The 12,128-nt window shown below is 41.6% G+C and overlaps 1 protein-coding gene across 1 annotated transcript in view; it reads right to left on the reverse strand.

Annotated features, from left to right (window-relative positions):
- Positions 1–12,128, reverse strand: part of LHX5 (LIM homeobox 5) — a 77,622-nt gene that overhangs the window by 61,925 nt on the left and 3,569 nt on the right. The window lies entirely within an intron of this gene.

Genomic DNA, 12,128 nt, shown 5'->3' on the forward strand with positions numbered 1-12,128 from the left:
AGTGATGCAGAGGAAGCCTTTTCTCCACCCACAGCACAAACAGAGCTGATTGAGGCATGCTAAAGCACATTTGGACAAGCCAGCTTCATTTTGGAAACTAAAATTGAGTTATTTGGGCATAACAAGGGGTGTTATGCATGGAGGAAAAAACACAGCATTCCAAGAAAAACACATGGTACTTACAGTAAAATGTGATGGTAGTTCCATCATGCTTAGGGGCTGTGTGGCCAGTGCAGGGACTGGGAATATTGTCAAAGTTGAAGGACGCATGGATTCGACTCAGTATCAGCAGATTCTGGAGATCGATGTCCAGGAATCAGTGACAAAGCTGAAGCTGTGCGGGGGCTAGAACTTTCAACAAGACAACGACCCTAAACACTGCTCAAAATCCACTAAGGCATTCATGCAGAGGAACAAGTACAACATTCTGGAATGGCCATCTCAGTCCCCAGACCTGAATATAATTCAAAATCTGTGGTGTGAGTTAAAGAGAGCTGTCCATGCTCAAAAGCCATCAAACTTGAATGAACTAGAGATATTTTTTAAAGAGTTATGGTCCAAAATACCTTCAACCAGAATCCAGACTCTCATTGAAACCTACAGGAAGCATTTAGAGGCTGTATTTTCTGCAAAAGGAGGATCTACTAAATATTGATTTAATTTCTTTTTTGTGGTGCCCAAATTTATGCAGCAGCCTAATTTTGTTTAAACAATTATTGGGCACTTTCTGTAAATCCAATAAACTTCATTTCACTTCTTAAATCTCAATGTGTGTGTCTACTATATGATATATTTAACTGACATTTTTTATTGTAACAACCAACGATTTATACAGGAAAAGCTTGACGATTAACAAGGCTGCCCAAACTTTTGCACTGTATGTAGAAAACACCTCAAAAACCTCAACTCTTAAAGCTTGCTATCCGGGGGTAACTCTGGACCCTGATCTTTTATTTAAACCTCATATTGACACATTAACATCCTCCTGCTGCTCCCATCTCAAAAGTATCTTCAGAAATCAGCCCTTCCTCATACACACACACACAAACATTTGTATAGTGCTCTTCTCAAAATGCTTGAGAGGCAGCCACTAGGGGTGCACTCAGTAGGCACTAGCATCAGGGCCAGGCAGAAGCAGAGGCGAGAGAGGCACCAATCATATCCCATCTTGACTACTGTAACATGCTACTCTGTGGCCTACCAAAAAAACAGACTGGCACCTCTCCAGTCCCTACTGAACTCTATTGCCCATCTCATCCACATTTCCCTCTGCTCGTTTGATGCTGCCTCTTTCTGGTAGTACTGCGCAGGCACAGAATGTTCCTGGCAACGGGAGTGAGACAGGGACACGCGTGGCCAGGCCATGCATGTGCAGTGCAGCCTGACTTACATGACGGAAGCCTTCCTAATGGGGAATATTGAAGATGATTGGAGCCACCCGGAAAGATGGTGAGGGAGCCCACCGAGTACAGTAAATGGGGCTAAAAGAAGCCCCAGGTATAAATTCTTTCATAGGCTGTAATGAGAATTACAGCTATAGTAGTGCTCAGTGATTAGGTTAGCCGCCGGCAACAGCCCAAATTTCCCCTTAGTTGCGACAACTTAGAGGGGTGAAAGCATTGACACAACCCAAGAGTTTGCCTGCAGCCAGGCGAGCCATCTTTCAGTTTCACTCTGCGACGAAATTTGGCCGCGATCATTTTAAATGTATGCTCCAAATGCCTGCCCAAGAAAACAGCATAACCTATTTCAATTCGTGCATTGACATCTTAGATTAAATTTAAAGACAAAACTAGGGCAAGATATGAACTTTGTATTCTAAAAACAGATTGAGTAAAGCTAGGATTTCACAATGAGGGGTTGCATTACGTTGTATTGCGTTGCGTTGTACATAACACAATGTGCACGATTTCTAGCAACACGCTGCATGTTCTGCATTGTATCAGTGGAATCTGTTGCATCACATTGCACTTGATGATGTGAACTCTTCAAATACCACGTTACAGTGCGCTAAACAGTGTCCTTTACAACACACCACAATTTGCCAGTGTGAAAGTACCCTTAAATTGCAATACAGTAGAGGCACATGCTACATAATCTGTACAATCTCTGCCCAATCATTCAACTAGATATAATTAGGATAGCTTGTTTGGGCAGAACTGCACAAAAATGTAACAATCAGAAGGTATCATTTGTGACAGGTATGTGCTTTGGTAGGTGGCAGCTAAGCCCTTAGGAATAATTCACAAAACTAAACCAAATAATTGCTAACACTTTTCAGTAATCTTATGAATGCCTGTTAACTTGCTGAAAACCCTTATTTCTAGTCATTATTTGTAATGATAATACATGCAAATGAGGGTGATCATATATGCCGATTGCATAACAGGAAGGATATGCTTCACAGCTATAAATTACTGCTGCTCTAATGTCCCTTGCTGATCATTTACAGCAGTCTGACAGAGTCATTCTGTTTGAAAACCATAGACTGTATTTTCCTAAGGACTATTCCCTGCATTCTTACCCAAGCAGTTCAGGAGTTAAGTAACAACTGCCCCTTGGTGGATATATAAGGTGATTGAAGGTGGTTGAGTAGGGGTGTTCATATGCATAATTGGCGTTAGCAGCTGATAGGCTGCAAACAACTGTACACTTGCCATGTCATTTAAAACCATGGCATGTGACATCTAGCAGGCAGTTGCCACCCTCTCAGATGTTGCCATATTAAGTATGGTGCTTTTCACATGCCACTCAACCACCATCCTCACATGCCTCCAGCTGCCTGCATACAGTAGGTGGTTACACTGCAGCCACTTACTGTCAGCCGTTCATACAAACAAGTGCTATGAGTTTTTGTAAAACAACTCTTGATTCGTGTCAGTTATAGTGATATAGCTTCTTTCAGGTAATGTGTTTTAGCATATTTGTTTTAGTTATTTCTTACATTCAAAACACACACACAAATAATTAAATATACAGTATATTTATATTTTCTTCGAAACATTACAAATATTACAAACATTCTTTTCTATTTTCGGTGCTTCCTCTACTGGTTTCGAGTAAAAGAGAGTGCCACTTTACTGTTGCAGTAAAAAATAAATTAATTAATTAAATAAGATAACGTTCCCCAGAAAAGTCTCCAGCCTTGGTGCCTAATAACTGGGCCCTATTCTTCTACATTGAGCAATCATATCTCACACAGCACAGCAAGGAGCCTACTACAAGCCTTGTCTGTCAAACCAGCATGCTGAGTGTCACATTTTCATTTGTGATAGCTAATATCTTGCTGGCTTCATAATGTTGTAATCTATTTTAGTAGTAAGAAAAATAAATAAAACAGAAAAATCACTACTCATTCCCTTGAAAATATTTCCGAAAACTCAATGATGATGACTGAAAAGTGTCAGTACTGAAAACAAAGCAATTTATATTGGTACTGCACAGAAATATGGCAGAGTAGTGTCTAGCGGGCGGCATAGTAACTACCTGTTAAAGTGCAACACCAGCTCTGTGGTTGAATCTCTGCCAGCCTCACTACCAGCTATGTTGCTGAATTTCTTCCAGTCTCACTACCAGATATGTTGCTGAATCTCTTCCAGCATCACTACCAGCTTTATTGCTGAATCTCTTCCAGTCTCACTACCAGCTCTGTTGCTGAATCTCTGCCAGCCTCACTACCTGCTCTGTTACTGAATCTCTTCCAGCCTCACTACCAGCTTTATTGCTGAATCTCTTCCAGTCTCACTACCAGCTCTGTTGCTGAATCTCTGCCAGTCTCACTACCTGCTCTGTTACTGAATCTCTGCCAGCCTCACTACCAGCTTTATTGCTGAATCTCTTCCAGTCTCACTACCAGCTCTGTTGGTGAATCTCTGCCAGTCTCACTACCAGCTATATTGCTGAATCTCTGCCAGTCTCACTACCAGCTCTTTTGCTGAATCTCTTCCAGTCTCACTACCAGCTATGTTGCTGAATCTCTGCCAGTCTCACTACCTGCTCTGTTGTTGAATCTCTGCCAGTCTCACTACCAGCTCTGTTTCTGAATCTCTGCCAGCCTCACTACCAGCTCTATTGCTGAATCTCTGCCAGTCTCACTACCAGCTCTTTTGCTGAATCTCTGCCAGGCTCACCAGCTATGTTGCTGAATCTCTGCCAGTCTCACTACCTGCTCTGCTGCTGAATCTCTGCCAGCCTCACTACCAGCTCTATTGCTGAATCTCTGCCAGTCTTACAACCAGCTCTGATGCTAAATCTCTGCCAGTCTCACTACCAGCTATGTTGCTGAATCTCTTCCAGCCTCACTACCAGCTTTATTGCTGAATCTCTTCTAGTCTCACTACCAGATATGTTGCTGAATCTCTGCCAGCCTCACTACCAGCTCTGTTGCTGAATCTCTTCCAGTCTCACTACCAGCTATGTTGCTGAATCTCTGCCAGCCTCACTACCTGCTCTGTTACTGAATCTCTGCCAGCCTCACTACCAGCTCTGTTGCTGAATCTCTTCCAGTCTCACTACCAGCTATGTTGCTGAATCTCTGCCAGCCTCACTACCTGCTCTGTTACTGAATCTCTGCTAGCCTCACTACCAGCTCTGTTGCTGAATCTCTTCCAGTCTCACTACCAGCTATGTTGCTGAATCTCTGCCAGCCTCACTACCTGCTCTGTTACTGAATCTCTGCCAGCCTCACTACCAGCTCTGTTGCTGAATCTCTTCCAGTTTCACTACCAGCTATGTTGCTGAATCTCTGCCAGCCTCACTACCTGCTATGTTGCTGAATATCTGCCAGCCTCACTACCAGCTCTGTTGGTGAATCTCTGCCAGCCTCACTACCAGCTCTGTTGCTGAATCTCTGCCAGCCTGACTACCAGCTGTATTGCTGAATCTCTTCCAATCTCACTACCAGCTCTGTTGGTGAATCTCTGCCAGTCTCACTACCAGCTATATTGCTGAATCTCTGCCAGTTTCACTACCAGCTCTTTTGCTGAATCTCTTCCAGTCTCACTACCAGCTATGTTGCTGAATCTCTGCCAGCCTCACTACCAGCTCTGTTGCTGAATCTCTGCCAGCCTCACTACCAGCTTTATTGCTGAATCTCTTCCAGTCTCACTACCTGCTCTGTTGCTGAATCTCTACCAGTCTCACTACCAGCTCTGTTTCTGAATCTCTGCCAGCCTCACTACCAGCTCTATTGCTGAATCTCTGCCAGTCCCACTACCAGCTCTGTTGCTGAATCTCTGCCAGGCTCACCAGCTATGTTGCTGAATCTCTGCCAGGCTCACTACCTGCTCTGCTGCTTGCTGAATCTCTGCCAGCCTCACTACCAGCTCTATTGCTGAATCTCTGCCAGTCTCACTACCAGCTCTGTTGCTAAATCTCTGCCAGTCTCACTACCAGCTATGTTGCTGACTCTCTGCCAGCCTCACTATCAGCTATGTTGCTGAATCTCTGCCAGTCTCACTACCAGCTCTGTTGCTGAATCTCTGCCAGGCTCACTATCTGCTCTGTTGCTGAATCTCTGCCAGTCTCACTACCAGCTATGTTGCTGAATCTCTGCCAGCCTCACTACCTGCTCTATTGCTGAATCTCTGCCAGTCTCACTACCAGCTATGTTGCTGAATCTCTGCCAGTCTCACTACTAGCTCTGTTGCTGATTGCTGAATCTCTGCCAGTTTCACTACTAGCTCTGTTGCTGAATCTCTTCCAGTCTCACCAGCTCTGTTGATGAATCTCAGCCAGTCTCACCAGCTCTGTTGCTGAATCTCTGCCAGTCTTACTACCAGCTCTGTTGCTGAATCTCTGCCAGTCTCACTACCAGCTCTGTTGCTTAACCTCTGCCAGTCTCACTATCAGCTATGTTGCTGAATCTCTGCCAGTCTCACAACCAGCTGTATTGCTTAATTTCTACCAGTGTCACTACCAGTTTCGACTACAAGCCTCTCTGACTATGAACTCTGTTGCTGAATCTCTGCTCCTCTCACTACCAGCTGTATTGCTGAATCTTGTGTCCCTATAACTACCTGTTCTGTTTCTGAACCACTGACTCTCTGATTACTAGCTCTGTTGCTGACTTTGTGACTACTAGCTCTGTTGCTAAATCAGTGCCTCTCTAACCACTAGCTCTGTTGCTGAATCAATGTTCTGCTGACTGCTAGCTCTGTTGCTGACTTTTTGACTACTAGCTCTGTTACTGAATCACTGCCCCAGTGACTACTAGCTCTGTTGCTGACTTTCTGGCTACTAGCGCTGTTGCTGAATCACTACACTGCCCCAGTGACTACTAACTCTGATGCTGGCAGATTGCTGATTTTCTGACTACTAGCTCTGTTGCAGAATTACTGCCCCACTGACTAGTAGCTCTGTTGCTAAATTTCTGACTACTAGCTCGGTTGCTGAATCACTGCAATGCTGACTACTAGCTCTGTTGCTGACTTTCTGACTACTAGCTCTGTTGCTGAATCACTATCCTGCTAACTACTAGCTCTGTTGCTGAATCACTACCCCACTGATTACCAGCTGTTGCTGAATCTCTGACTACCAGCTGTTGCTGAATCTCTGAGTACCAGCTGTTGCTGAATCTCTGACTACCAGCTCTGTTGCTGAATATCTGCCTCTCTGACTAGTAGCTGTGCTATTGAACCTCTTCCCAATTTAATTATCAGCTTTACAGTCAAACCTCTGTCCATCAGACTACCATCTCTGTTGACAAACTCCAGCTCATCAGATTTCCTTTCCTCCTAATTCTGTGCTACCACTGCTGCCTGTACTGCCTGTCATCACTCAACTCTGTTGCTTACAACTTTGAAATCTTCAATCAACCCACCAGCTTCTGAATCCCTTGCCCCTCCTAGTCCAGCATCTCCGTTCCCAACCTTAGGATATTGAGACTTCAAGTGACAAAGAGGACCAGCCTCATATGCCTATGCCGAGACTAAGGTCCCTGATCTGACTTACATCCAGTATCAAGACCAACCATTCATCCATGTTATCCAAAACTAAAATAAAAGGTTTGGGCTGGAATTGCACGGTATGTTTAATTCTTAACCTGTATCAAAAGTCATAGTGTGCTTCTTCTCACAACAAACCCCCATCCCCCTCCTATTTATTTATTCATTTGTGTAAAGACAATAGGAGTAACTTAAAGTAAGACTTTAATCTTATTTTTTCATGCTCAGATAGGGCTGAAAAAATTGAACCTGTTTTATTATTATTATTTTCTATGCTTCAATGGAAAGATGACCTTCCACATCCTATTTTTGTGACATCTATTCTAGCCCATGTCTACACACTTAAAGAACACCTGAACTAGATTTTTACTTACCCAAGGCTTCTTCCAGCTCCTGTAGGTCTTTCAGGTCACTCGGTGTCGGTGTCCCTTCCATTGCGCTGCTGCTCCCTCTGAAAAATCTGTGACTAGAATTCCAGTTGCTGCTACTGCGGTTTCGCAGTCCTGTCTGCATGCCTCCTTGATCGGTCTCTCATCACCTTGCATTCTACACATGTACCATACAATTTCTTTGAGCCAGGAGTGCAGAGAAGGCGTGTGAACAGGACCGTGCATGTGCACTAGCCTGCAAGTGGAGTTCTAGTTGCAGATCATTCGGAGGGGGCAGCAGCACAATAGAGAAACCAAGAGAATTGAAAGAATACAGGGGCTGGAAGAAGCCCCAGTTATAGTGAACCCGAGGTGAAAATAAACTGATGAGATAAACAATTATATTTATCCTCCTACTCCTAAAAATGACTGTTTTAGTCATCCTAGGATTTTATTTTATATTTAAACATTTAGAAAGTAGATTAAATGTGTTGTTGTCTCTGCTCAGTTGCAGCCTATTAAGTGTCCCTAAATGAAAATACATGAACTATATTGACCCTTTCTCTCTCCCTCTGCTCTCAGAAATATGTAGAAAATGTATTCTGCCAGGAAAACTTTGATGGCTGTAATTTGCTTATCAGTGATGTTTACAATATTCCTGACAAGGTACTGACAAGACAAGCTGTCAATTCCATCCTTAAAAATTAACTCTTCTAGGCAGCAAAATAAAAAGCAGCCTGGTTATTAATAGGTTTAGTACTATACATACACATGTTCATCTCATCATGTCACATGTCGCTTCAGGTACACTTTAAGTAAAAATCCACTTTTTTGGTCCAATTCAGGTGTGCTTCAAAACATTGTTTTAATACATCCTAACTGGGAAGATTTTGCCCCATTTTCTGTGCTCAGTGACATCTATCAATGACATAAAATTTGATGGTAAATTTTACTAACCAGCACAAGGTATAATAAAGATATAAGCATTTAGCATCCCCCCCCCCCCCCCCCCTTCCATATTCTTGGCAGATGACTTCCCCATGAAAAGCTTGATCAAATACAACTTACATCATTATAACTGAAATATGTTGTATTATTGCAGGCCATTCCTAAAATACCAACATGGTGTGTTGCTGTGTACAGACAATAGAATATATGGTTAATACTTCTGTCTGTATAGTGATCTCAAAAGAAACATGAACTTAGTAGAATAAGCAAGTTCTAATTCCTTTGTATGCATTACACTTGCCTGTCTTGAGCTGACCCCATACCTGGAGTACTGAATTGTCCCTGCTGTGAAAATGGAACTGAGCATTAAAGAATCTGAGTAACTTTACCATCCTGCAACCCCTCCTTTCTGCCCTTTTACCATGACCAGGGTCTTGCTCTCAGCCCCCCATGTCTTTTCCCTGTGGGCCTGCTTATGCTGAGTGATGATGTCATTGTGTAAGGAGGAGCATACAGAGATGGCCAAGAACCCCCCACTCTTCTGGCACAAAGTGGTCATGTAATGGAGAAGGACAGCTAGGGGCACATATATAGTCGGGGCCAAGTACTACTTCCACAGCAAATTGGTGACAAGGGAGGAGCCAAGAAGAAAACAGAATTTATTGGAGGTAAGTATGCATGTGCTTGTATAAACATTATACCTCCCAGTATCAGTAACATAACCACTATCTGAATGCGCATTGTAAACTACACTCAATCAGCTTCCCTTCAACATTTTCTGTCAATGGCTCACAACCAGTATGCTGGCCAGACCTTCTGGTTCCATTCTGCTCTGTCTGCATGCTTGTTCCAGGAGGTGTGTAACACAGGCACTACTAATTCACTGGTAATCTAACAGATCACCATAGAAGCAAGGAAATTCTACTTCCTAAAACGGAAATAAACATGCCAGCTTTCATATTTCTCTCAGAATTTACAGGATTCAAAATATTTAAAGATACTTTTCATTTAGCATGTTTTCTTTTGAAAAGCAAAGCTCTTTTTTACATGTGATGGTTGTCTGTTGGGAACATTTACTGTTACAGTACTGGTAAAGAGGAATCCTTTCATAGTAAACTCCAAGGTACCAGGAAAAATAGTTTATAGTTGGTCATACTCTGTATATTTATACAGATGCATTTACTGGGACCTGAGAACTGAGTTTACTATATCCAGAGATTTACTATATCAGAGTTTACTATAGCGAGATTTTACTGTAATAAGGAACTACATAGCAATAACTAAAGACATTGGCTGTTATTGAGCACTAAGTAATCAGAAATCATCTTTGATTGGCTGAGTTACATTAAACTGAAGGACAACAAATTGGTTGCTGCGAATTATTGTAGGACCCTAAATACAGTAGGATGTTTTAAAATAAATCAGGAAATAGATGGGAAGGACAGCTTGTCAGTGGAGATTAAAAGCATGCAAATGCATGATAAAGCAAATGATGATATCAGGGCAAGATGACAAAAACACAGGCACACAGCAAATACAACATAAACATCATCATACATGGTGAAGGTGTATATCTTACCCATTGGCAATAGAGGTGCTTTAGCTGTGAAGCACCATGCCAGGGGTATCTGACCTACAGGTGAGGTGCCATGGTAATTATGCATTTACAATCACTGGACATATATCACTACTGAGGTTTTTAAAACAGTATAATGCCCTGTTTGAGATCCAGCTTGTTAGTGATGTGATAATGTAAACTAAAATGTAATGTTTGAGTGAGGTTTCCCTTTAAGACTTTAAAGAGGAACTGTAGTGAAAACAGCATAATCAATAAAATTGCTTTTGTGTTTGTTTTTTGTTTTTCTTACAATATTCATTTATAAATGATTCAGTCAGTTTTTTCCCATTGTTAAATCTTTCCTCACTCTAATTTACAATCTGTAATTTATCATCACAGGTGGAGACATTTTAGTGCATCTCTGCAGGATGTTTATTTTGAATAATTCTGAGGCCGATACAAAGTATACCTGATCTCCCAGAATACTATGGAAAGGAGGGGCGCATAGCTAATCAGCTTAGGCTAAACATCATTGGAAGGGCGGGGTCACACACCAATATACAGCAATACATAGGTATAGGAAGTATTTCTGATACCAAAACCAGAAAAATTACCATAAAACTGAGATCATTTACTGCATTCTACTATAAGTCACTACAATGCATCTGTAAGGTGAAAGTAAATGAATTTCTATATTGTTCAGAAGCAAAGCAAAAGAGTACTAGTCACGTGCATTACAGTAATCCACAACATCCAATCACACTGTCAGGCATTAAGTCACATGAATCATGCTGTTTTATTGGAATATTATGGCACTTACACAGTTTGTCATGTTGAACACAATCTCAAATGATAATATTTTATTTTCTCCTCACCAAACCAGTATTAAAATGAAAACATCAAAATGTATTTTTAGCTGGATGTTTTCATTAAAACAGGTTCAGCGGATTATTATAGCATGTACAAGTTTTATTCATTAAAAATGAGTTTTATTTATTCTGTAAAATAAGATCTATTACTTGTATTTCCTCATAACCACCAATCAGGATTAGACTTTAATTTTCTGTCACTTCCTGCATATTTAAATGTAATTATTTTTAGTGAAACAAGGGGCTCATTATTTATCTAATATGGCCACATCTACTATGGATCTACTATTGGCCAACAGTGTGTTTTTGCTTAAAATGTTCTTTAAAATATTCTTTAAAACTCTGCGCCAACACTTCATAGCTTCAGGTTTTCTCTGAAATAAGCTTGAAGGAGTATGGGGGCTGCCATCTTTATTTCCTTTTATTAAAATGTGTGACCTATCTGTTGTGATGAGCTGTGTCTGCAGTAATTCTCAGCCACATACCTGCAGCTAGCCTGCAGCCAGCAGACACAGAATGACAGCAGCAGATCCGCAGATCTCTCCTGGGTCAGTAACTAAGACTTCAGAACAGAGGAAGGATCTGCCCATTAGACGGATAAACACTATTTTTTATTTAAAAATCTAACCAGGGGCACCATGCATTTATTTTCATTTTATTATGTATCTAGAACGGATCGATAAATACTCCAGCTGCTCCCACCATGGAGAAGAGAATATAATATCTTGGGGGCAGTGGCGTAGCTAAGGAGCTTTTGGCCCCGATGCAAGTCTTACAATGGGGCCCCTCAAGCACTCTATACATAACAATTGATACGGCGCACCAAAACCTGCCAATGGTAACTACAGTGTCAGAGGTGCAAGAAGGGGATGGGGAGCAGTTTGTTAATGATTACCACTATTCAAAGTATCTATAGAAGTGATTATTATGAGCACAGGACCAATAGAGAGCTAATACTGTAGTTGAAGGAGGGCCCTTCGGGGCCCCTCTGCCCCAAGGGCCCCGATGCGGTCGCTACCGCTGCACCCCCTATTGCTACGCCCCTGCTTGGGGGCACTTAAGGACTTGGGCTAAAAAAAATTAAAATAAGTAAAAAAAAGTAAAAACCAACAAAAAATGTATTATCTATCTATCTATCTATCCATCTATCTATCTATCTATAGTAAAATATGTAAGATACATACTTTTATGATAATGTTTCTGGTTTAAGCGTGTTTAGATGATGTTGTTTAGCCTAGGCTGCCCCCCCCCCCCAATAAGGGAGGCCAGGTATATTTTGTACTGGCTACAGAACTCTCAGTACACAAACATTCTGCATATATCACCTGACAGGACTCTATGATTAATTTTAGAATATAAATCAGAGAGAGGAAAGATTTTACATTGGCCAAACACTGACTGCATATTTTTTAAATTCAAATTATAAAAATACAAAACAAAA

The sequence above is a fragment of the Hyperolius riggenbachi genome, chromosome 1, assembly GCF_040937935.1.
Source record: "Hyperolius riggenbachi isolate aHypRig1 chromosome 1, aHypRig1.pri, whole genome shotgun sequence".
Classification (NCBI taxonomy): Eukaryota; Metazoa; Chordata; class Amphibia; order Anura; family Hyperoliidae; genus Hyperolius; species Hyperolius riggenbachi.